The sequence below is a fragment of the Oncorhynchus mykiss genome, chromosome 1, assembly GCF_013265735.2.
Source record: "Oncorhynchus mykiss isolate Arlee chromosome 1, USDA_OmykA_1.1, whole genome shotgun sequence".
Classification (NCBI taxonomy): Eukaryota; Metazoa; Chordata; class Actinopteri; order Salmoniformes; family Salmonidae; genus Oncorhynchus; species Oncorhynchus mykiss.
In genome coordinates, this window is record NC_048565.1 from 70,229,910 (window position 1) to 70,257,715 (window position 27,806).

At 40.8% G+C, this 27,806-nt stretch overlaps 1 protein-coding gene across 4 annotated transcripts in view; it reads left to right on the forward strand.

Annotated features, from left to right (window-relative positions):
• Nucleotides 1–49: 49 nt before the first annotated feature.
• Nucleotides 50–27,806, forward strand: part of LOC110528470 (bifunctional heparan sulfate N-deacetylase/N-sulfotransferase 2) — a 174,665-nt gene continuing 146,908 nt past the window's right edge. For all 4 annotated transcript variants that reach the window (XM_036984301.1, XM_036984309.1, XM_036984320.1 and 1 more), the window contains exon 1: nt 50–374. The gene's annotated coding sequence lies outside the window, so the exon portion shown is untranslated. The remainder of the gene's footprint in view (nt 375–27,806) is intronic.

Genomic DNA, 27,806 nt, shown 5'->3' on the forward strand with positions numbered 1-27,806 from the left:
GGTTCAGGGGTGTTCTCAGTCCGGACAAGGGTATCATCAAACATATGTGTTATGGGGGTTAAAAACCAAGCATTATAATTGTATTAACATTAAGAATACCAACATAATTATGTTTCAAATTGGGTCATTTCAATGATTTTCCTGCGATCAGAGTCATTTCCCAAGATTAACGTTTGGATGTCCACTGTTACGAAATCTCCCTTCTGCTCGCTATGTATGGTTCATTCCGGAGTTTCGGCAGAATACATCGATTGTTGAATGAAGATGGCGGATTCACGAGCGATGCTGTCAACTAGACTTGAAACTTAAGCATTTGCATATTTTCTGTCATTATGCATTTCATGTGGATAGCTGTCTTCCAAAGACGTACATTGGTAAGTGAAAAAAACATTAACTTGGAATATTTTGCCTGTCCTCTAACTTGAAGCCCATTGAATGTTTGCAACACTAGTTAGCCGGTAGGCTAACCTCGCAAGCTAGCTACCTATATTTCAGTGCCAGTTGGGATTGAGGATTTTCCTGTTGATTCTGTTTGAATTTTATGCGAACGACGTGGACATCCATATTCGTGTCAGTAACGTTTTAACTATGAAGAAAACATACCATTTGTTCAATTCCAGCAGCATGTGTTTGTTGGTTCTAGTCGGATCTAAAGAGATGCTGAAATTCTTTGCTTAGCTTATATTAAGCGGCTAGCTAGTTAGTGGTGAATCATATGACGGACTGTGTTGCATGCAAAAGTTTTTCCATAACCAGTAATCTAGCTAACATTAGTGGCTATCATCGTTATGTAATGTAACAGTAGTTAACTATAGTTTGACGAATGTATGACATTGTTTTTGTATCCAATTCTGTAATCTCTTAAATACATTTGAAAGGTGTTTTTTTTTTTTTGTTTTACATTGACGCGTTTTTTTATTTATCTGGCGCGAGATCTGGCTCATTGTTCTCACGCGTTAACAAACGTTAACTTGTCACGTTAACTTACCTTTGCACTGTTAGCTTAACGTTATGCATCATCAGATGTTTCTTATAGTGTTATTAACTAATGCGTACAGTACATGTCTCCTGACCTGGTGTTTCAGGCACTGGCCGAAGGCAATGGATTTCTTGTTTAGTGTTCCTACGTCAGTTTGCTGTTTTGGTTAATTTGATTTCCCAGTTCAGTGTTGGTTACCTTCTGTGGGTAACATTTGACATTAATAAACCATAATAAAATGGCTCCTTAGGTATTAGATAATATGGAAAGGTTTGGTTTACCATGTTAACACTCAACTAGCCAAATCATTGCACGGTATTCCAGATATTTTGACTCTGGTAACATTGTGGAGGCGGTGGAAGAGGTTTTGCCAGAACAGGGGCAAATTATTAATTGCACAAGGAACCACACGATCTTTGGTTATTGAATGAAAGTTAGTAAATTGGAGTGGCCGCCATTGATTGGTTTAGATGTGGACACCGTGGCAGAAGGAGCCACAGTAACCCTGGTGTTAAGTTATGTTTGCTCTGATAAGCAGTGTTAACTTGATAGGCTCGAAACCATTGCTTGAAATATGTCCTGAAAAGTCATGTAATGCTAGTAGGGGTTAACATTTCGATCAATTGCTGCCGACTAACTGACCCTCATTAAGCGGTCAACAAACGGTAAAAAAAACAACATCCAAACAGTGAAATGACGTGACCAACAAAGTACTATCAGATATCTGTATATAATGAAGAGACGCTTATGTTTCCACCTTAGCAAAGGGAGTCGTCCCAAGGCGTGAAGGCAGGCGACAAGCGTAGGCCCAAAATAAGTCCGTATACGTTTTGGACTGATTTTGGCGAGACGGAAACCTCTCGCTTCGCCTCATCCTCTCTGATACCATGCATGCATAAAAGGACCGGACATTATTAATTAACAGCTTAATGGAAACATGCAACAATAGCGAGCCTATTATCTTAGTCAAGACTATAGACTATTATTGAACATGTAACTCCTGTAATGAAGCAACTAATAAAACGTAATTTTCAAACATTTGCCCAAATGCAATTAATTGAAAACAGTTCTAAGCTGAGCAGTTCCATATGCGAGAGATTTAGAAAGTAGTTGCTATTAGATTCCTCCTCTGATGGGTTTGCTAATATGACTAGGATTGTCCCTTTGGCTTCTCGACATCGAAAGTTTATATGGAAACCAATAGAACAGGAGATAAATGCTGGTTAATGGCATGACTAAGTCTTTGTTAGAATAATTGCCTTCACGTTTCTTGGGGTGGTTTTTCGCATAGCTACTTTGAAGCCAGGTAAAACATGCCTCATTATTTGAAGTAAAGTAAAACATTCAGGTTTCAAGCAATTGTACCGCTTCAAGCTCACATTGCAAAGTTGTGGGTGATGTGTTGATAGTCAATGGTAGGCCTATACATCCGAATGGGAGGCGCGCTTTACGAGTTGAGATTGGGAAATTAAAATAGCTCCGATTTGTTACATTTGTATTTTTTTAACTGAGTTACAGTTCATAAGGAAATAAAATATACCCAAATCTATGGATTTCACATGACTGGGCAGGGGCCGCAGCCATAGGCCCACCCATTGGGGAGCCAGGCCTAGCCAATCAATGTTTTTCCACACACAATGGCTTTATTACAGACAAATACTTCTCAGTTTCATCAGCTGTGCGGGTGGCTGGTCTCAGACGATCCTGCAGGTGAAGAAACCGGATGTGGAGGTCCTGGGCTGGTATGGTTACACGTGGTTGTAAGGCCAAATTCTCTAAAACATTGTTGGTGGCTTATGGTAGAGAAATTAACGTTAGAAATGAATGTCTGGTGGACATTCCTGCAGTCAGCATGTCAATTGCATGCTCCCTCAACTTGAGACATCGGTGGCATTGTGTTGTGACAAAACTGCTAATTTTTGTGGCCTTTTGTCCCCACCACAAGGTGTACCTGCGTAATGATCATGCGGTTTAATCAGCTTCTTGATATGCCACACCTGTCAGGTGCATGGATTTTCCTGGCAAAGGAGAAATCCTCATTAACAGGGATATAATACAAAAGTGTGCACAAAGTATAAGGGCTCTTTGTGCATATGGAAAATTTAACTTGGGACCAACATTTGACATATTGCCCTTATTTTTGTAAAGTATATTTTCAGTGGCTAACCGATTAACATTTCACCAGTAACATCCCAAAATGCTAGTGAATGAATATCTTTTCCCAATGTGCACTTTCACAATGAAAAAGTAGCCTACATTCACTATCACACGCATCTACATTTTGCTCCTCAAATGAAGTATTTTTAAAAGCTGTATTTTGAAATACTGGTACAATAAGCTGAGTCTTTGTTTCATGAGCCACTTCAACTTGTTTCATTTTATTCTTGAGTGGAACGCCCAATTAGTGTTGAGCTGTGGGATCAAGACAAATTCTGTCCTCTGATCACATTACTGATGTCTGAGAACCAGGGCTGGGCCGATGTATCATAATATTTGACATTGATCTGTCATGATGTGCAAGATCATACTCTTATTTGATCTATACAAATCATTGCAGTCTGGAATTATATAGACATTAACAGCTCAAAATGATTATATTGGATGTGGTGATATTTGGAGTAGCATATCGTAGAAGGGGTCTCCCCAAATATTGCCCAACCCTACTAAGAACCACTTTATAATTAAGACTAAGACCTGGGGGTGGCTCTGGGTTTCTGCCTGAAGGGTGTTAAACTAGGCCTTTGAAAGTGGAACAGGTCTAGCTTTCCCTTTTTAATGTGGCACTGGACAAACCCCATCTCACAGCACAAGTTTCAAATGGACTGTGCAAAACTGTTTTGTCATTTTACCTAGCATTTTTGACCCATTTTATAGAATATTATGGTTGCTTTTCTGGAATCAGCAAGCATTTAGATCAGGGATGGGCAACTTTGATGGGGGTGGGGACCACCTGAAAATAATTCTGAACGGATCATGAGAGGTTGCCCTTATTTATTATTTTTGTTAATTGTGTGCGATTATACACATTCTGCCATTGGGTGTAGAGAGAATGTGGCAGTTTTAAAGCATGTTTCTGCAATTCTACAGATTTTTCCATGGAGTGGAGAGGAATGTTTGCAGGTTTGACTATATCTGATGGAGACTAACACAATCATTGGGGGCCCTCCGGACGGTAATTTGACCATGATAACAAGTTTAGATAGTTTAGCGGACAGTTAATTTAGTAATCTAAAAAAAATTAGCGGACATGAGCTAATTGACTCACTATAGAGTGGGCTTATCCGAGGATCTTCAAAAGGGTGACCACGGGTCTCCAGTTGCCCATCCCTGATTTAGATTGTATTCTATTTGCTGCCTAATTTAAATAGTTTCATATAAATAAGTTTGAGCGCAGACATTTCTTCCTCTGCTGGAGTTTTAGTCCAACAAGTGAAGTGCACCTGATGTTTATGCTTCTTGCTGGAATTTTATATTTATACTTTGTCATTCGGCAATTGGTCCCTAGAGTATAGAGGCATAAGCCACAAGAAATGATGTGGAGCTGGCATTTAATTGCCTCATTCAACCCTGTGAGGTTCTCTGCTGACTTCATGATTTGTGGTGGTTACGATGGAATAAAGTACATTAATAACATTTATACCAGCCTACTTGGAAATTGGGCCTTGAGATTGATGCAGGGTTGCATTAACATTTAGGAACTGAAGGGTTCAGATTCTGAGACACAGGATTTTGTGCAGATCTCAGGACACTGAATCAAATCCTGTTCCTTCCCTGGAAAATGGGAGAATGATGTTGGCAGGGGTTGAATTCCTAAACGCAATCGCAGCAACTCAGAGGGAGGAAATCCTAATGGTTTGTCTGCTTGAGGCTGCGCTCAATGTCCGGCTTAGATTTGGGCAGACATTTCTTTTCACAATTCTTCTCTCTTGAAACAACTAGAATTAGTCACCAGGGTTGGGGTCAATTCCATTCCAATTGCTTTTAAATTATGAACATTGGAATTGGAATTTCATTTAGCTTCCTAAATTGACTGTCCTTACTTGCTCATTTTCAGAGGGTCAGATGGTTGTTCAATGGGTCAATACTATATATCTATTCTGAGCAAACATCCAATGTATAACTTTGTAGTTCAGAATCAGGCAGTACTCTGCGTATCCCCATTGTGTGTGTTTTGGAAACTCAATGAAAGTTGGTATTTTCTAGGTCATAGGGATTTTATTTCTTTAGCTTAGAGCTTGTTTGTGGCATGAAGGACCTTGAAGACGTCAGCCAGAGATGCATGCCCCGTTTAGATTACTTTGATTTTAAGGGTGGTCAAGTGAGTAGCTGCACATCTTGATTTCGCTGACCGCTCACTGAGGAAGTGCAATGAGAATGGTGTGTGTGTCAAGGCGGAAAACCAGAGTCCTTTTCCAGACATCCTCCTGTCAGCCCTGTGACATTTATCAGGTCAGGGAACAAACACTTTTCAAACATGGCCGATCAGAGAAACCCGGGTGGGCAGGGAGGAGGAGCCCGGTGAAGTCACCCCATTAGAAGGCAAGATTGAACAGTCCCTGACCCCCTCCTCTATCTTAATCACAGCCAGGATCAATATGTGCTTACCTTAACAGCATCTGTTTATTAATAATATACACTGTGAGATGAATATGCTGCAGGGATCACACAGCAGCCAGGGTTAATAGGTTGAATGAATGATGCTGCAGTGTTTAAATATCAGGGCTACCAAGAGGGCTTTGGGCTGCAGTCAGAGCGCGGTAGGGGGAGGATCTCTCCACTGTGGGGCCTTAATTAGCTGCATCTGATACACACTGGCTGGAATTTCTTTAACATATCATTTCTTTCCTTTCAAATGTATGAACTGTGGTTGAAAGTGAGACTTTGTGTTTTTGAGAGCTTTTTAGAGTCTGTTAGTTCCAAATAGGTTATGTTATAATGTGCTAGGCCTGTATCCCACATTCCTGTCTCCCAGTCATTGAAGTGTTGTTGAGAAGGAGGGACCAGGAGATTTTATATGATGTTCCTTTAGGCTGTCGTCGAGGTGTGTATTAAAACACACAAGTAGCAGGTTGTTTTTATGGACATGTTACCTCGGCAGTGCCTCAGAGTCTTGGGGACCTCTGTATTCCTCCAGTAGTAAAATAGGACTCCTGCTCGGAAAGACCCATGAAGGCATTGAGTGTTCTTGCATGACTTACCATCAGTTCAATTGCGACTCCCTCTCATACACTTTCAGAAAGTCATTAATAGCGTGGCTGCCCATTAGTGTGTTTTGAATCCCCATTGTTTTGTCCTTGGTTTGCGTTTTTAAGAATGGCGGGCGGCCCAGGTGTTTTCTCAGCTTTAGCTTCCTCTGAGCAGCATGTAGGATAAGAGTGGGTGTGACTAATTACATTCAAGTTTTGTCACATGCACAAGTGCAGTGAAATGCCTAACTTGCAAGCTCATTCCCTTGCAGCTCTGCCCCAACTTCCCTATGCTATCTATGGAATAAACCCCAGCATTTCCTCGCTCCTGACACAGAAGGGCTGGAGAGCAGCAGAATGCTCGATTTAACATTAAAAAAAATATATATTAAACATGATCACCTCAATTCCTTCCTGAAATGTAATATTTCCACTGTTAAGAATGTAACGATTCACAGATATACATCGGTCCCCGATTCACTGCATCGGTCCACGGACCATAAACCGATCCAAATGTAGCATGAATCCAAAGTTGTGCTATTGGGGGGGGGGGCAGAAAATAGGCTACATTGTCCTCCCCCCATCAAAAAATATATCTGATAGTCTGATAGGAGTGGTATATACCTAGTCTCTCTTATGGCTCAGGTGCCTACGTGCTGAAAAAAGATATAAACCCAACACCATACACAAAAAGCTTATTTCTCTCAATTTGTGCAAAATTTGTTTACACCCCTGTTAGTGAGCCTCTCTCATTTGCCAATCCATCCACCTGACGGGTGTGGCATATCAAGAAGCTGATTTAAACATCACACATTACACAGGTGCATCTTGTGCTGGGGACGAAAGGCCACTCTAAAATGTGCAGTTTTGTCACACAACACAATGGTAACATACCCACTATACACACGTACACATGGATTTTGTGTTATAGATATGTGGTAGTAGAGGGCTGAGGGCGCACACATAATATGCTGTGAAATCTGTTATGAATGTATTGTAATGTTTTTAAACTGTATAACTGCCTTCATTTTGATGGACCCCAGGAAGAGTAGCTGCTGACCATTACAAATACAAATGTCAACCGCAGACCACGTGTAACCACGCCAGAACAGGACCTCGACATCCGGCTTCTTCATCTGCGGGATCATCGGAGACCAGCCACCCAGACAGCTGACAAAACTGAAGAGTTTTTCTGTCTAATAAAGCCCTTTTTGAGAGGAAAAACTCATTCTGATTGGGTGGGCTGCACCCTTGCCGAGTCATGTGAAATCCATAGATTTGGGATGAATACATTTTTCAATAGAATGATTTCCTGATATGAACTGTAAGTAAAAAAAAAAAATTTTGTTCATTATAGTATGTAAATCATTTTACACACACCAATATACAGCTCCAGCTCAGAGGGCTATTTCATGAACTCAATCAGCAGCAGATTTGAGTTTAGAATGGAAAATTAATGTGTTTATGCAATAAATGTTAGGCTAGTGCATTGTATTGCACTGAATCGCATCAATTCGTTCTCTAATTGCACCAAATCATTTAAAACTACATCGTACCGGAGCCCATATCGGCCGATAACTCAACCAATATTCAATAAATAGATTGAAAAAATGGAATCTCATGTTTCTGAACACTTGCAGCCATTCTCATGCTGCCATTATTGTAACAATGTATGCAATCATTTCAAGCATAGTTATTGGACAATTACTCTTTTGGATGGCAATTTCCGAGTATTCAGTATGGAAAAATGACACTTAAATTTCCCCGCTGTAAAACAGTATACTCTCTGCAGATGTATCGGTAAGTTTAGTCCCCCAAAACATTTGAATCCGTATTGGACCAAAATAACCATATCAAACGGGATCTAATCATTTTGAAAGATACACATTCCTAACAGTACATGTTCAGTGTACAGTAATGCTCCTGGTCCTAGAGCCATGATGCCTGTTTTTCTGCTCCAGCACTACTAGGCTGTATGCACGGTTATATTGTTAGTGCCTTTTACAGCATGTTAATATTATTTATTTGCTTCCATAATAAAACTGACATTTTAAGTATACATGGACAGACTTGTGGCATTTACAGATGGCGATCAGATGGTATTCATGAGCCGGTCAGGTTATTAACCTGGGCTGAAATGAGAAGAGTGACCTACACGATCACGACTAAAACTTTAAAGGTCTCATCTGCCCAAAGGTACCTACTTACTTTGGAGCAGGGCGTTGCGTAACGGTATGCTTGGCCTTAGCTCATCACAATGGTTTCGCACAGTCAAGGCAGGGGAAGAATGTATGAGTAGGGCTGTCAGATTTCATGTATCCGTTCAGTCATGGTTTTGACGCTTCTTCAAAACTGCGCTCTGATGCTGCTGATGGTCATTAGTAGCCTGCCAAACTTAGTAACAGCCATCGCTAATGGGCTGGTACTCAGCACGCCATTGTCCCCCTTAATCACTCTGACATCAATGCAAATGCAATTACAAATCAAACATTTCATGAGAGCGCATTGAGTTTGAGTGGAATAGTATCACCTGTTGTGAAGCAAGAGCCAGCTTCTCAAGGGTGGTTGATGGATGGAATTAAATGTGTTCCCTGAAGCTTTCCTGATATTATGCACACTGTAAAGCGATGTAATCGGAGTAGTCTACCTGGCTGGCATGAAAAGGGTCCTCCATTCGCAATTCAAGTGCATGCGGATGATGTCGTCCCCCCCCCCCCCCCCCCCGTTCCGCCAACGTGGGGAGACTGACACATTCTCCGTAGGCTAAATTAAAGAGAACTGCCTCTTGATACTGCAATCTGACCCATACTGTAGTGAATTAATTTCCATGAAGATGGAGATCCATAGGCCTTAATGTTGCTTTTAATCTCTCTAGGGTAGGGGGCAGCATTCTGAATTTTGGATGAAAAGCATGCCCAAATTAAACGGCCTGCTACCTGGGCCCAGAAGATATGATATGCAAATAGGTAGATTTCGATAGAGAACACTCTAAAGTTTCCAAAACTGTTAGAATAGTGTCTGAGTATAACAAAACTGATTTGGCAGGCGAAAACCTGAGAAATCCATTCAGGAAGTTTTTTTTGTGTTGGTTTTGTAGTTTTTTTATTCAATGCCATTACAGTATCCATTGATTTAGGACTCCATTTGCAGTTCCTATGCCTTCCACTAGATGTCAACAGTCTTCAGAAATTGTTTCAGGCTTGTATTCTTATAAATGAGGGAGTAAGACCAGTCTGAATGAGTGGACCCTACTGTGTCGCAGAGCTTTTTAATGCGCAATCCCGAGAGAGTGCATTTCTCGTTTACCTTTTATATTGACAACGTTATTGTTCGGTTGAAATATTATAGATCATTTAGGCTAAAAACAACCTGAGGATGGAATTTAAACATTGTTTGACATGTTTCTATGAACTTTACGGATACAATTTGGATTTTGTCTGCCTGTTTTGACTGCGTTTGAGCCTGTGGATTACTGAAGGAAACGCGCAAACAAAACAGTTTTTGGATTTAAAGAGATTTTATCGAACAAAAGGAACATTTATTGAGGAAATTAATGTCTTCTGAGTGCCACCATATGAAGATCATCAAAGGTAAGCAATTAATTTTATCTCTATTTTTGTAGTTTTGTAATGCTTCTGCTTGGCTGGTTACTGTTTGTAATAATTTGTCAACTGGGCTTTGTTCTGGGCTAGGTATGTTCTGGGCTAGGTATGCTTTCGCCGAAAAGCATTTTATAAATCTGACACCGTGGTTAGATTAACAAGAAGTTAATCTTTAAACCTATGTAAAATATGTTTTGTTTTCTGAATTTTTATAATGAGCATTTCTGTATTTGAATTTGGCGCTCTGCAATCTCACTGGATGTTGGCCAGAGAGAGGTTAACCTGGAAAACCTGTTGACAGGCAGCAATGGTGACAAGGTTCAGGATGAGAAACCACTGTCTCACGCTCTGATTGTGGCAGCCATGGATGGCAACCCTCCATATATAAGTGCTTATAGAGCTCTCAAAGGTGTGAGCGCCTTGCCAAACACCAGGCGGTTACTTTGTGCAGTCAGTGCACGGGAGCCAGAGGGGAGGGAGTTGCACTCCAGTCTTTTGTGCATGTGCCAAGAGGAGATGACGTGCCTCCGAAATGGCTGAGCTGTTTCATAATTTGCCTGAGATAATAGTATGGAATGAGCAGTATTCCCACTTGACAGCTCAACTGCCCAAAACCTTTTCGAGAACATTGTGGGGGTAATTCCCCCCGCCCCACACATCCCCTCTGATGAACTACTACTGATGAGTAAATAGTTATTACAAGCTTCACGCTCCTCCGCTCTTTGTAAGCTGTGTCACGCAGCCGAGCTGAACAGGCATGTTTTAATGAAAACAAGGCACTCTGCAGACCAGAGTTAATCAGTGTACCAGCGTTGGAGAGGGCTTGAGGAGGAGGGGAGCATGGCAATAGGATGCTGTTGCCTTTAGGTTAAAGAACTGGAAGGTTGATTCAATTAGCTGTAAATGAGAGATCAAAGGGAGTTTAAAAAACTGTTTTTGAAGCATCAGTACCAGATTAGAGAAACTAATAATCTCCTCAGTTCTGTCTACCTTCAAGAGATCACCGATCCTCCTCCAAATGTACACCTGGAGAGGCCTACAAGCCTCACGCACCCACTGTGAAATTTGGTGGAGGATCGGTGATGATCTGGGTGTGCTTCAGCAAAGCTGGAATCGGGCAGATTTGTCTTTGTGAAGGATGCATGAATCAAGCCACGTAAAAGATTGTCCTGGAACAAAACTTGCTTCCTTCTGTTCTGACAATGTTCCCCAACTCTGAAGATTGGTTTTTCCAGCAGGACAATGCTGCATTGCATACAGCCAGGTCAATCAAGGTGTGGATGGAGGACCACCAGATCAAGACCCTGTCATGGCCAGCCCAATCTCCAGACCTGAACCCCATTGAAAACCGCTGGAATGTGATCAAGGGGAAGATGGTCACAAGTCCTCCAAAAAAAACAGAGCTGCCTGAAATTTTGCACCAGGAGTGGCATACAGTCACCCAACATCAATGTCAAAGACTGGAGAGCATGCCAAGACGCATGAAAGCGGTGATTAAAAATCAGGGTTATTCCACCAAATATAGATTTTTGAACTCTTCGTAAGTTAAAACATTTGTTTAAAAATGAATATGAACTTATTTTCTTTGCATTATTTGAGGTCTGACAACACTGCATATTTTTTGTTATTCTGACCAGTTGTTATTTTCTGCAAATAAATGCTCTAAATGACAATATTTTTATTTTGAATTTAGGAGTTCAGTTTTATAGAATAAAACAAAAATGTTAATTTTACCCAAACACACATACCTATAAATAGTAAAACCAGACAAAATTTAATTTTGCAGTGGTCTCTTCATTTTTCCCAGAGCTGTATATTGCGATTCAATACTGTGATTTCATTGCAATTTGATGTTCTAAAAATATTTCACATTTTATATGTCTGCTGCAGAGAGATAACTAGTTTAGATCAGACAAGTACTGAAATGTTGGCTCACTATTTTAAAAGATGGAGAACAAGCTATAGGAGGAAAATACCGGCGTTTTGGCGTAAGTACATCCGACTAGCTTCTTTTTTTTACAAGTCCGTACTTGAAGTCATATCAAAATATTGTCACAAAATAATATTGTGATATGTAACTGCATCAATTTTTTTGTGAAAAATATATCAACTTTTTAGACCAAAGGTCTCCAACAGATCGCAAGCTACCAGAAGCTCGCAGTCCAGCTATGAGTAGCTCGTCAAACAATTCTGAAAGTCCATCTAACTTTTTATTTTTTTATTTCACCTTTATTTAACCAGGTAGGCAAGTTGAGAACAAGTTCTAATTTGCAACTGCGACCTGCCCAAGATAAAGCATAGCAATTCGACACACAACAACACAGAGTTATATATGGAATAAACAAAACAGTCAATAATACAGCAGAACAAAAGAAAACAAAAAGTCTATGTACAGTGAGTGAAAATGAGGTAAGATAAGGGAGTTAAGGCAATAAATAGGCCATGGTGGCAAAGTAATTACAATATAGCAATTAAACACTGGAACGGTAGATGTGCAGAAGATGAATGTGCAAGTAGATACTGATGTGCAAAGGGGCAAGATGATAAATAAATAAATACATACTGTATGGGCATGAGGTAGGTAGATAGATGAGCTGTTTACAGATGGGCTATGTACAGGTGCAGTGATCTGTGAGCTGCTCTGACAGCTGGCGCTTAAAGCTAGTGAGGGAGATGTGAGTCTTCAGCTTCAGAGATTTTTACAGTTTGTTCCAGTCATTGGCAGCAGAGAACTGGAAGGAAAGTCAACCAAAGGAGGAATTGGCTTTGGGGGTGACCAGTGAGATATACCTGCTGGAGCGCGTGCTACGAGTGGGTGCTGCTGTGGTGACCAGTGAGCTGAGATAAGGCGGGGCTTTACCTAGCAGAGACTTGTAGATAACCTGTAGTCAGTGGGTTTGGTGACGAGGATGAAGCGAGGGCCAACCAACGAGCGCATACAGGTCGCAATGGTGGGTAGTGTATGGGGCTGTCATGAACATAAAGCTACCCGCTACTATCCAATCATAGCCATGTTGATATTCCACCCCAGGTTAGCCACTATTGGTTTATAAAGCAACACAATATCTGCCAATTAATTTCAATATTGCCCTGGTCTGTCTTTGGCGCCCAATTGTCTATCACTCCATATATAGCCAGTTAGCGACGCTAGTAGGCTAATGGTAACTGTCTTGTGGGTAGACCTACAGACATTCCCCAAAAACTTCTCAATTCAATTTTAAGTAGGCTTACCTGACATGTATCATTTATTATTTTTATCAATTGGGTGGCCATTGTTTTGCAAACTCCATTGCATGTGCTGCTGCAGCAGTAGGCCTAACAGAAAACATAGCTAGACCTACACATTCTTCTCTTCAAAGGGGAATTACTCCTCAAAATTGGTCTTCTGCTATTTTAGCATCGACTTGGACTCAGAACATCGATTTTCGTTGTTTCTCTGAGAGTAAAAAACATAAGCTGGGAAAATAAAACCAAACTGAATTAAAGAAAATACTGAAGATAATTTTATGGTGCCTCCTTGGTGGTTTGAATCCATCTCTTGTACACCAAGGACCTGGCGCAGAGTAGAGGAGAAAAATGTGCCTATTTGAAAGCTATACAATTGTAGCTCATGACCATGTTACATTTTGTTAAGAATCTCTTATGCTAGAAAAGTTTGGAGATCCCCGTTTTAGACCTATACATGCCTCCTTTAAGACCTTATGATCTGTGAACCGCACATGATCAGCCGTAGGTTGATGGTCAGGGGCCCAGAACATAATTAGTAAACTGCAAATAGGAAAGATGGCGCTGAAGTGTGACATCTTAGAAGTTCCAACCCAACTGCTGTTTTAGTGACTTAATCTCGCTTGCTTTTTTTGTACAGAAAGGTCGTACTATTATCACATATGACCGCCAAGCACCTCTGGACATCAGATCGTCAGTTACTAACCTTGATTTCAACTTTAAATACGACTCGGCTGTTCCACTGTTCATACATGACCATATTCCTTTGTTCCATGGGCTACCAAAACGCTGCATGCATAAACGTGGGAGACAAAGTGAAGTCCTAGTGCAATTGAGGCGAAGAGAAAACAGAACGGTGCTCCCTTCCGTTCTATTGGCAAATGTCCAGTCACTCGAGAATGAGATGGTTGAGCTTCATTTGAGAGTCTCCTATCAGAGGCGAGTAGAGCTGCAATATTATGCCTTACTGAAACGTGGCAGGAAAATGACTCTGCATGTAGTTCTCAGTGGATTCTCCATGCAGTGCCAGGATTGGATGGCGGCTTTGGAGAAAACAATAGGATGTCATGTCCCCCCCCCCATAAATAACAACTGGTGTGCTGCTTCAAGTGTGAATGTAATCTCAAGCTTTTGGTCACCTGATATAGATTACCTCATGGTAAGTCCTTTTAGAGTTCTCATCTGTAATTATCATGGCAGTCTACATCCCTCAAGCCAACACCACTCTCACACTCAAAATGTGTGAAATGGATCATATCGTTAAAATGGCCAGAGATCCCACTCTGGATTTAAAAAAAAAAAAAAGTATATAAATAAGCTACATTTAAAAGGGTCGTTTTGAGATGAATGTATTTATTAAAATTTATATTGGTTTAAATGTGTATTTCAGAATCTAGACATACTCCATATACTAGAGCACACTTGGGCCCAGCGGTCTAAGGCACTGCATCTCAGTGCTAGAGGTGTCACTATAGACGCTGGTTCGATTCCAGGCTGGGAGTCCCATAGAGTCCCATAGGGCAGTGCACAATCGTCGTCCGGCTTAGGGTTTGGCCGGGGTAGGTCGTCATTGTAAATAAGAATTTGTTCTTAACTGACTTGCCTAGTTAAATAAAATAATGGGGAGTATAATGTGGGGCTTCATTTTCTCCCGTGCTCCTGACTGAATGGGCTGCCATAGAAATAGAATGAAGAGAACAGGCATCCTCATTCAGCTTAATGATGGCATAATGGGTTGACTGACGACCTCAGTACATTCTTTTTTTACAGTTATTTTATTTTAAGTCTTCATCTGTAACTGTTGGTTATAAGGTAATTGTCCAGTCCTAGTATAATGACAGCAAGATGTTGTTGTGTACAGATCATAAGGTCTTGTATAGGTCCTAAAATTGCCACTTTCAAAATGCTTTTCTCAAACGTTTGTGATACAAATGAAAAAAAGCATGTCGAACATCCTTCCTCTCAATGTAGTTTCTATGTGAGAGTTACCAGAACAATCTGAGATACTAAAAGTATTTTCCGCTCCCACTGGCTTGGAATCGCCTTGTTTTTACTCCCGCCAGCTACTTGGTTCTCACTTCAGTTAGCACGGTTGCCAGCTACTTGGTTCTCACTTCAGTTAGCACGGTTGCCAGCTACTTGGTTCTCACTTCAGTTAGCACGGTTGCCAGCTACTTGGTTCTCACTTCAGTTAGCACTGTTGCCAGCTACTTGGTTCTCACTTCAGTTAGCACGGTTGCCAACTGTGGCTGGATGTCCCCTCTTGAATTTTCCACCGCTGGACTTCTGTACCTGCATACAGATTAATGAAAACAATGCACTCCCAGCCCTTCCCTCCTGACAGGGAAACTCAATCGGAGGGAATGAGATTCGCTCCGCCCTGAGCTGCTGCTTAAAAGAGCTGACGACATGGCTTTCAAGTAATGATTTTCACATTGGGCGCTTTTTGATTCTACACTGAACAAAAATATATACGCAGCATGCAGCAATTTCAAAGATTTTAATGAGTTAGTTCATAGAAGGAAATCAGTCAATAGAAATATATAAATTAGGCCCTCGTCTATGGATACCACATGACTGGGAATACAGAGATGCATCTGCTGGTCACAGATACCTTAAGGTAGGGGCTTGGATCAGAACCAGTCCGTATCTGATGTGACCACCATTTGTCTCATGCAGCGTTCCACATCTCCATCTCATCCACATAGTTGATCAGGATGTTGATTGTGGAATGTTGTCCCACTCCTCTTCAATGGCTGTGCGAAGTTGCTGGATATTGTCGGAAACTGGAACACGCTGTCGTACACGTCGATCCAGAGCTTCCCAAACATGCTCAATGGGTGACATATCTGGTGAGTATGCAGGCCATGGAAAAATTGACATTTTCAGCTTCCAGGAATTGTGTACAGATCCTTGCGACATGGGATCATGTATTAATATGCTGAAACATGAGGTGATGGCGGCTGATTAATTGCATGACTCAGGATCTCATCACAGTATCTCTGCATTCAAATAGCAATTGATAAAATGCAATTGTGTTCATTGTCCGTACCATAACCCCACCGCCAGAATGGGCCACTCTGTTCACGTTGTTGACCCACACAACACCATATACGTGGTCTGCGGTTGTGAGGCTTGTTGGACATATTTCCTAATTCTCTAAAACGATGTTGGAGGTGGCCTATGGTAGATGATCATTCAATACTCTGGCAACAGCTCTGGTGAACATTCCTGCAGTCAGCATGCAAATTGCATGCTCCCGCAACTTGAGACATCTGTGGCATTGTGTTGTGACAAAACTACACATTTTAGAGTGGCCTTTTATTGTCCCCAGCACAATATGCACCTGTGTAATGATCATGCTATTTAGTCAGCTTCTTGATATGCCACACCTGTCAGGTGGATGGATTATCTTGGCAAAGGAGAAATGCTCTCTAATATGAATGTAAACAAATTTGTGCACAATTTTAGAGAAGCGTTTTGTGCTTATGGTACATTTCTGGGATGTTTTATTTCAGCTCGTGAAACATGGAACAACACTTTACATTTATATTTGTGTTCAGTGTAGATACAGTTCAAGTGTCCAGTCAATAGTTTCCTATTTCTCTTTTGCAGTGGTGATGTTAGCATGTACATCTTGGTGGGGCAAACAAAAAAATGTGGGATGCATGCCAGCAAAGCCACTACACAACAGAACATGAATTGCACTATAACGGTGACAAACAGTGCCCACAAACTGTTAAGGCCTACTAGGGTTGCACATTCTGGGGAATATTCAGAGGTGGACATTTTCGGCGGGAATTAATGGAAATGTATGCAAATTAATATTACTGTAATTTCCGGACTATAAGCCGCTACTTTTTTCCCACGCTTTGAACCGCACGGTTTATACAATGACGCGGCTAATTTATGGATTTTTCCCGCTTTCACAAGATTCATGACGCCAAAAAACCTGAGCACCGTCACATAATGTGACGTAAATCGAGCGCGCTCAAACTTCCCATCATTCTGATTACGGTAGTCATTTTGTCATTTTGTAATTTTTGTTACAAGCCGTGTTTCGTTTAAAGGCTGTGTAAAGTTAATTTGTTTCAATGTACCGGTAGGCACCTGCGGCTTATAGACATGTGCGGCTTATTTATGTACAAAATACATTTTTTTATAATTCAGTGGGTGCGGTTTATATTCAGGTGCGCTTAATAGTCCAGCAATTACGGTAATACCATTTAAATGTAGATTTTCTTAATGGATATATTTACCATATCATATGGAGACAGAAACATAAACCTTTTTACCTTATCATGAGTAGACATAATTACAAATGATTTAAATCCGTCCAATAGAAAAAAAATACAATTAAGTAATGAACTTTAATTAAATTAATTAACTCTTCATTGAACAACAAAAGGGAATATTGAATTATCCCCGATGAGCCATCGCATCTCCCAAAAATGTTTTTAACATACATCTGCAATATGATAACCAAAGCTTTAGTCTAGAAACTATCTTCCTCTCAGGCTTCTTTCTATGTCTTCTCCCTGGAACTCGTCAATGTCCACCTCTTGAACATCAGACTCTGAGGCCTCATCTTCACTTGTCAGGCTCAAAAAGCCTCGGATCCGATTTTCCCGGATGTCCACCAATTTTTCAACCCTTGTATTGGTCAGCCTGTTGCGTGCGTGCGTGTGTGTGTGTGTGTGTGTTCCCAAACAAGGACCAGCTGTGCTCAGAGGTGGCTGATGTTGGTGGGATTTGGAGGATGGAGGCAACAAGGGAAAGAGCCTCATCTCCACAAAGTCCCTTCCACCAGGTGGCTGATGAGATATGTTGGCATGACGGCCATATTGCATCTCCATCCCAAAGCCCTTGCTTGGAAGTGTACTTTGCCAGAATGCCAAGAACCTTGCCCTCATCCAGGCCAAGGTGGCGAGACACTGTAGTGATGACACCGATAGGCCTAGTTGATCTCTGCACCATACAGGATGCTCTTGCCAGCATACTTGGGGTCCAACATGTACGCTGCGGCGTGTATGGGCTTCAGGCGGAAGTCTTCACGCTTTTTGATGTATTTCAGATCTGCAGTTTCCTCTATTTGGAGCAACAGTGAAGTAGGCAGGACAGTACGGATTTCTTCTCTTACATCTGCAAGCAGTCTGAACATCAGACAGGATGACATTGTCTCAATCCGTGCAATGGCTACTGCTATAGGTTTCAGGCTGCTTACCACTCTCTCCCAAAATACATCATCCAGGAGGATCCTCTTGATGGGGCTGTCCATATCGGCAGACTGTGATATGGTCATTTCTTGGAGAGACTCCTTCCCCTCCAGTAGACAGTCAAACATGATGACAACACCACCCCAACGGGTGTTGCTGGGCAGCTTCAATGCGGGGCTCTTATTCTTCTCACTTTGCTTAGTGAGGTAGATTGCTACTATAACTCGATGACCCTTCACTTACCTAGACATTTCCTTGGCTCTCTTTTAGAGTGTATCCATTGTTTTCAGTGCCATGATGTCCTTGAGGAGCAGATTCAATGCATGAGCTACACATCTAATGGGGTAGGACTCCTCCTCTTTAGACCAAGCAGCCTTTATGTTCGCAGCATTGTCTGTCACCAGTGCAAATACCTTCTGTTGTCCAAGGTCATTGACGACTGCCATCAGCTCATCTGCAATGTAGAGACTAGAGGTCGACCGATTATGATTTCTCAACGCCGATACCGATTATTGGAGGACCAAAAAAGCCGATACCGATTAATCGGCCGATTTTTAATTTAAAAAAAATAATAAATAAATACATAAATACATAAATAAATAATAATATTTGTAATAATAATATATATATTTTAAATTCGTAATAATGACAATTACAACAATACTGAATTAACACTTATTTTAACTTAATATAAAACATCAATAAAATCAATTTAGCCTCAAATAAATAATGAAACATGTTCAATTTGGTTTAAATAATGCAAAAACAAAGTGTTGGAGAAGAAAGTAATATGTGCCATGTAAAAAAGCTAATGTTTAAGTTCCTTGCTCAGAACATGAGAACATATGAAAGTTGGTGGTTCCTTTTAACATGAGACCTCAATATTCCAAGGTAAGAGGTTTTAGGTTGTAGTTAATATAGTATTTAAAGGACTATTTCTCTCTCCACCATTTGTATTTCATAGATCTTTGACTATTGGATGTTCTTATAGGCACTATAGTATTGCCAGTGTAACAGTATAGCTTCCGTCCCCCTCTTCGCCCCCTACCTGGGCTCGAACCAGGAACACATCGACAACAGCCACACTCGAAGCATCGTTACCCATCATTTGGGTACTTGGGAACTTGGGAACTTCTCCAAATCTAAAAGCGAGTGACGTTTGAAACAGCATTAGCGGACACCCAGCTAACTAGCTAGCCATTTCACATTGGTTACACCAGCCATTAGGCTGATAGGCTTGAAGTCATAAACAGCGTTGTGCTTGCGAAGAGCTGCTGGCAAAACGCACGAAAGTGCTGTTTGAATGAATGCTTACGGGCCTACTGCTGCTCAGTCAGACTGCTCTATCAAATCAGACTTAATTATAACATAATAAGACACAGAAATACGAGCCTTTGGTCATTAATATGATCGAATCCGGAAACTATCATTTCGAAAACAAAACGTTTATTATTTCAGTGAAATACGGAACTGTTCGGTATTTTATCTAACGGGTGGCATCCCTAAGTCTAAATATTCTTGTTACATTGCACAACCTTCAATGTTATGTCATAATTACGTAAAATTCTGGCAAATTAGTTCGCAATGAGCCAGGCTGCCCAAACTGTTGCATATACCCTGACTCTGTGTGCAATGAACGCAAGAGAAACGACACAATTTCATCTGGTTAATATTGCCTGCTAAACTGGATTAGTAGTTATATCTAGTGATTATGATTGATTGATTGTTTTTTTTACAAGATTGGTTTAATGCTAGCTAGCAATTTACCTTGGCTTCTACTGCATTCACGCAACAGGCAAGCTACTCGTGGAGTGCAATGGTTAGAGCGTTGGACTAGTTAACTGCGGTTGCAAGATTGAAACCCCTCAGCTGACAAGGTGAAAATCTGTCGTTCTGCCCCTGAACAAGGCAGTTAACCCACAGTTCCTAGTCAGTAATTGAAAATAAGAATGTGTTCTTAACTAAGTTGCCTAGTTAAATAAAAGGTATAAAAAAAAAAGTAAAAAAATAATCGGAAATCGGCGTCCAAAAATACAAATTTCCGATTGTTATGAAAACTTGAAATCGGCCCTAATTAATCGGCCATTCCGATTAATCGGTCGACCTCAGTAGAGATCGGTGTGTCTGCAGTCCCATGTGTCTGTGATCTTGTAGAATACTGGTTGAGGGGTGTAGATGATGTAGTCAATATTTCCTTGCCCACGAACATTCGACCACCCATCAGAGATGATTGCTATACAGTCTGCTTTCTTTATGATTTGCTTGACCTTCACATGAACTCTGTTGAACTCTGCAAACAGCAAATGAGTAGATAAAGCATATCTGGTTGGAGGGGTGTATGCTGGGTGAAGAACATTCAGAAATCTCTTCCAATACACATTGCCTGTGAGCATCAGATATGAACCAGTTGTATACACAGCTCGAGCAAGACATTCATCAGCATTTCCCTGACTCCATTGAGTCAAAAAAGCTTCTGATTCCAGGAGGACCATACGCTGTTGCTATCGATAAGGTGTCTGATTCATGATTTTCACCTCTAATAGAAGTAGAGGGACTTTTGTCAGAGGTTGCTTGCTGTGAGCTCTGAGAGAATTTTATGTGCTTGGCCAGATGATTCTGCATCTTTGTTGCATTCTGCACATTTTGCACAGTATTTGCAAATGTACACAGCGTTTCCTTCAACATTAGTTGTGGTGAAATGTCTCCACATATCATCACATCAAGCATTTTCTTGTAACGATTAGAAAGAAATTAGTACAAAAAAAACATACAATTCCATGTACAGATATAGTTAAGCAGTTAGATAAACACCTCCTTTTGTAAGATAAATGTTTTAGCAGGCTCACGCAAGCTAAAACCCAGATGGTAGCAAAAATGATTTAGCAGAAATTGTTAACAAGTTAGAAATGATTTAAACACACTTTGCTGTAGGCTACTATTTAATAGTTAACAAAAAATCATGTATGTCATGTAAAATATTCACCCCAGCCTGTATTGTTATCAAAACTTACCAGAGAGCATGCAGTCCTTGGTTCAGACAGAGTAATAGTGTGGGCTCAATAGCATCTCATTAGTGTGCAAGATCTTGAGAATCAGCTGCACATGTGATGGAGGAATGCACTGTGAGGGTTGCAATTCCATTGAATTGGGGATAGTTTAACTTTTCTGGGATATGTTGGATGGTAGCGTCCCACCTCGCCAACAGCCAGTGAAATTGCAGGGCGCCAAATTCAAAACAGAAATCCCATAATTAAAATTCCTCAAACATACACGTATTTTACACCATTTTAAAGATTAAACTTCTTGTAAATCCAGCCACAGTGTCTAATTTCAAATAGGCTTTAGGGCAAAAGCACACCAAACGATTGTTAGGTCAGCACCTAGTCACAGAAATCCATACAGCCATTTTCCAGCCAAGGAGAGGGCTCACAAAAATCAGAAATAGCGATTAAATGAATCACTATCCTTTGATCTTCATCAGATGGCACTCACAGGACTTCATGTTACACAATACATTTGTGTTTTGTTCGATAAAGTTCATCTTTATGTCCAAAAACCTCATTTGAAATTGGTGTGTTATGATCAGAAATGCATTGTCTCAAACTAACATCCGGTGAAAGTGCAGAGAGCCACAATAAATTACAGAAATACTCATAATAAACATTGATAAAAGATACGTGTTATACATGGAAATACAGAAACTTATCCTTAATGCAACCGCTGTCAGATTTCAAAATGGCTTTATGGCAAAAGCACACCTTGTGATGATGTTAGGTCAGCGCTAGTCACAGAAAAACATCCAGCCATTTTCCAAGAAGGAGAGGTGTCAGAAATAGCGTTATAAATATTCACTTAACTTTGATGATCTTGATTGGAATGCACTCCCAGGAATCCCAGTTCCACAATAAATGTTTGTTTTGTTCAATGATGTCCATCATTTATGTCCAAATACCTCCCTTTTTTCTATGCGCGTTTATCCCAGTAATCCAAATGCATAATGCGCGATTACTTGTTCAGACGAAATGTAAAAAGGCACTTAAGTCAAATGTTATATTACAGTTCGTAGAAACATGTCAAACGATGTATAGAATCAATCTTTAGGATGTTTTCATCATAAATCTTTAATAATGTTCCAACCGGAGAATTCCTTGATGTCTTTTAGAAATGCAATGGAACGCAGCTACCTCTCACGGGGGCACGCGTGATCAGCTCATGCCACTCTGCCAGACCTCTGGCTCAAACAGCTCTCATTCTCTCCTCCTTCACAGTAGAAGCCTCAAAGGTTCTAAAGACTGTTGACATCTAGTGGAAGCCTTATTAAGTGCAATATGACCCCATAGACACTATATTCGATAGGAAATGACTTAAAAAACTACAAACCTCAGATTTCCCACTTCCTGGTTGGATTTTTTCTCAGGTTTTTGTCTGCCATATGAGTTCTGTTATACTCACTCACAGACAGTTTTAGAAACTTCAGTGTTTTCTATCCAAATCTGCTAATTATATGCATATTCTAGCTTTTGGGGCTGAATAGCAGGCAGTTTACTCTGGGCACCTTTTTATCCAAGCTACTCAATACTGCCCCCCATTCCCAAAGAAGTTAACCAAGATATGCAACAATACCTAGAATTGCTTTTTGTGTAGCCCACAAAAAAGGTTCTCTGTTAGCTTTTAACTTTTTTTTGATGAATTTAAGCGAAATTCCCCAAATTCCAGGGCTTAACTTCCCATGGAAAATTAGGTTTCTGACCCTTTGCAACCCTAGGGCCTACATAAAGCTGTCCCTACAGCTTACCACTGCTACACCTGGCTATCAGCAGAGCCTTGTCTGGAGGCTAAACGGTTAATTCAGCGTTAATGTCTGCCTTTAAAAAAAGCTAAGCTGATATGGTTGACTTGCTTTAACAAATGTGGTTTCTACTGACAATTGAGATGTAGAAACTGGCATAATTGGACGACAAGTGGATAAGAGGCAATCTGTAATTTCGATTAAGACATTAATGAGCGAGCTAGAACGGATGCAGTCATAACTATTTGTTTAGCACTTTGAAATGTACAGTGACAATTCAGAACATGGGCCGTTCTTAGTGTTCTCCCTGTACACCAAGTCAGAACCGTAGGATAAGTAAAGTGGGCATATAAGCAGACAATGAAATCTAGGGATGCAAGATATATCGGAATCTGCCAATATTAGCTACAAATGTCTAGTTTAGATCAAGCTTCTTGGGAACGGCAGCAGATGCAATCCCCCGGTTATCTGTCCTAGTCGGAAATGTTAGCATGCGCTTGTTAACATTTACCTAGCATACGCTATGAGAATTCCTTAGTAATTGTTAGAATTCTGGTTAGTGTTGTTTTTGTGGGCCTTTTCATTAAAAAAATAAAATGGTGGCCTTTTATACGGTAATATCGTATATACCGGGACAGGACAGGCAAGGTATGGAAATCTGGATACCGACCAATGCTCGTGGTAATGCATACTTTTTTGCATACATTTTGGGGGAGGATGTATTTTTCTTCTGTAGACTATTACAGCAATTTTAAATATAAAATATAAGTCCTTCAATTATAATAAGTGCTTAAAGAAGTCATTGAATTTGTCTTGCCTATGTATGAACCCTGTATAGAATGCTTGCTCAGCCCACAAATGAAAGATAAAATCACATGCTTTTGAAAGGATGCGTCATCCGCTTTCCTGTCAGATCATTTTTTTTCTTCATTCGGGCTAGTAACTTTTCAGTTGGCACTGGCCCAGTGTGCCACTGGCAAATTTAACTGAATGTCGAGCCCTGCTGTGTGTGGTGCGCCTTGGGCCTACCAAGCCCAAATCCTAGGTGATGAAACAGCAGCTAATTGCAAATTGCATGTCCAGAAAAATACAAAAAAACAGCAATACAAATGATCGTAATTCACACGAGTGCCTTTCTAATGAAATGGTAATTGACCGTGTTGTGAATCGTGCTTGCATGCCTTTGTGGTGCAGAGGTCCCTCAACCAAAGCAATCACAGTCCTGTGTCCGATGAGAAAGTAAGTAGCCTGTTGTGTTCCTCCTCTGCATGGAACAAAGACCTCATTTTGTTTTTGAGGACTACCCATGTTTGTTCTACATAGCTCTCTGGGTAAAGACATTTTAGAGCATTTACATTTATTAATCGACTTTCCATGTTTTAATAGATTCAAATGGAATTCACTGGGTTTGTCAACATGTAATGGCTCAAGGAAAATAGAGCTTCATTTTGTGAAATATTAGTCAAAAAAGGAAATTCCCCTACCTTGTAATTATTCTGAAAAATGAAGGCAAACTGTAAGGGCCAGCACAGAGCATGTTGAATGGATGAAAAAGACAACCCCAGGTTTGAATTCAGTGGAAGGTATGCTGTAAGAACAGGTGGCTTACTTTAATGAGCCCTGAATGCTTGAGAGGCACCTCCTTGCCTCTGTAGACTGGCTGTTCATGGCTGGATATTTTGGATGGTTAATTGCATACAGAACATGTGGGAGAGCTGTAAAGCATGTGTGGATTACTGTGAGGCTTTCTTTACAGCCCGTCTATCTACATCTGTTTGCCGCTCCGTGAGAAATGGTCTGTCGGGCTGCACTGACCCTCATTAGGAACATGGCGCTTTTAAGTCCCTGCGTCTTTTCTGCTTGATCTCAGACAAATGCCACTTTATTTTTATTTTTACCCATGCTCTTTGAAGATGACGCTACTTAAAGGGAGCCATTTTGGTGACCTGTTTCTGCGGAGCACACAGAGAAGCTGACTATTTATTTCTGCAATTTTGTTTACCCAACATTAATGACATCCTCTCTGACTACATTGTCAACACATATTAACTGTCACGCTTCAGAATGTCCTTTTAAAATGTGCATTACCATTACCACCCATGGCGTGAGGTAAGTTCTCTTCATCTTCCTTATTTTTTTCCTCCTCAGTTTGAGGAAATTAAGCCATGGAGCCAAATATAAACGCAGAGTACTTAAATGAGTCATACTAAGATATACATTTTTCTTTTTACTGGATAAAAAAAAATCCTACTTAAAAAAAAAAAAATCTAACATTTTATTTTGTCTTTTAATTGCTGGTTTCAGTTTAGCAGTAATAATGGCCATACGTTGTTGAGAAGCTCTTCTCAAATGCCTGCCACATAGTAACACTTCTATTGTTTGATTTGCTGGGCTTTCTTTTCTTAGTAGGTAGGCTAGTTACCTCATTGTCATGGTGCAGAGGAGGTGGTTCTAATCATCGTCACCATAATGAGTCGTGGTTTTGTAAACGTGTCAAGAACTTTGAGTCATGTTCTTCAGTTGACATGTCTAGGCTATTCAGTCTGTCACTGAATCAGTCTTTTCACAGAAGTTTTGCAATGATGATCGAACCCCCTGTAACAATTGAGTAACCGCTCTACAAAGATGCTTTGAATGCTAATTTCTTACATTTGAAAACAAACCTTTTTGTTCATCCTATGTAAATAATATTGGTGGAATAATTACTGGAATGATATGTTGGTAAATGCCAAAAATAGTCTAAAATTGGCTGGTAATATTGTTCAACATATACATCGGTCTGGTTCTACCATCAACACACTCCTTACCCTCAGCTTTGTTTGTCAAGTTAGCTTTCACATGACGTTCTTTCACACAACAAGGACAAACAATTCTAGTGGGACTCGATATGACGATCAATGTGTTATTTTCTTTCCCATTGTAACAGCAACACTTTTCTCTGCTCTTGTCACGTTGTGCGTTTGCTTTTTATATCCACTGCTTCCGACCCTGCGAATGCTGCGATTTTACAGTTAGCGGTGTTGAAGGGTTTGCAGCTGTTTGGTCCCTGTGGAACTCTGTGGCTTGATTGAAAGGCTCCCTGGATTAGACACCCTCTCTCTTATTCTCCACAGCCCTGTCTTGCTCCAGCCTTGGTTAACCTCCCATAAGAGAGGAGCCCAAATAGCAGCTGGACTAGAACCCCAGGAGTGAAGATGAGCACTGTTCTACTGTATAATTAATTACCTTTCTCTCTAAAAACAGCTTTGTAGCCTTTGGGCTCTCTTGTGGAAGAAGTGACTGGTATTGGAATGTAATCATGAATGTGCTCCCCTATAATCTCTGGGAAATTGTTTTGTGTGGGGAAATTTGTGGCATTCATACACCCACCCATCATTCTCTCTTTTCTGTGCATCTTTCTCTCACTTTTGGGTCTTTATACATTTTTTTAAAATCTTGTTCTCGGTTCCACATGGTGGCTGTGGTCCGTCCTGTCATTTTCCAGTGAATGGGCACGGTATGGAGCTCTGCTCTGCCTCTCTCTCCCTCTGTGCAGCACAGTGGCGGAAGTCATTGCATAGTAATTTCTACCCTTTAAAAAATACAAGCCGATAGGACATTGTATTCCTTTATCTTGTACATATCCCATTCTTTGACACATGCATGCAGTGTATCTGTCTTCATCTTTCTCTCGTGTCTTCTAGTAGCTCTTTTCTATATCAGTCAACAATGCATGTATATGCACACACATACACATACACTGCAGGCACATCAAATTAACACAGCCAGGTGCTTTGTAGGCTGACCTCAGCAGATGCTTGGGCTGGCCAGGCTGAGGAGGGTAGAGAGTGATAGGTGCCAGAGAAACAAGCAGGGCCTTCATTACCCTACATGAGCACAAACCCTAATGACTAATTGATTGGGTTGTAATGGCCTGCTGCATTACTGCGGAGCCCAGGTCCTGTTGCCTTGGCAGCTCAGTTAGCTCCAGGTCTGTTGTCGTTAATGGGCTGCAGCCTCACTGGACTCCAACCCTTCCAGGGCTCAGCTGAGCATACCCGTCCGTGCCTGATCTAGAGATGTTTTGTTTGCACAGAGAGACTTGAGTTTCTTTAAAGATGAGCTTCTCTGTCTCTGGCTTCCCACAGTGACCACTGGAGTGTAGCTCTGCCTTCCCCACAGTTAAGTAATGGGGAAATCCTGTCTGGTTGAAGGAATACTTCTGCATTTTGACAACCTTCATAGATTAAAGGGCGTCATTGCCAAAGTACCGAAGTATCCCTTTAATTTGGTCAGGATTGCAGTGCATTTGTCTGTTTCGTCACTTCAGTTACTGTGGTCTGACATTTTCAGAGGCTTCTTTAACCCATACTAGATTGACTCGTATGGTGTTTCCATAGCATCGTATGATATCAGCAGTGTAATTACCAAACTGTGCTGGGAAAAGGGAGGTCAAAAATTGAATGTAAGTCACCTACTATTAACGGATGAGGAGTGTGTTAATGAATCTTGTCTTGTGCAAACCCTACACACACACCTTTGTCATCTCCCTTGTTTAATTCCCTGACATCTTTCATAGGCACAGAGGCCTTGTTGGCTCCTCTATCTGTTCCATTAATTAGGGCTTTGTAAACAAATGGGATTTGCACTCTTCCTGTGCCTATGCAAGAGTACTTCATGTGTGTGCATGTATTGTGTGTGTACCTACCGAAACGGTGTATTTAGATGTAGGCCTAATGTTGTCATTATTATTTTTGGTAAATCAGCCTTTTTGGCATGAATAACATTTACAGTTTGTTCACCTGTGAATATCTTTGAGATTAGATGAGC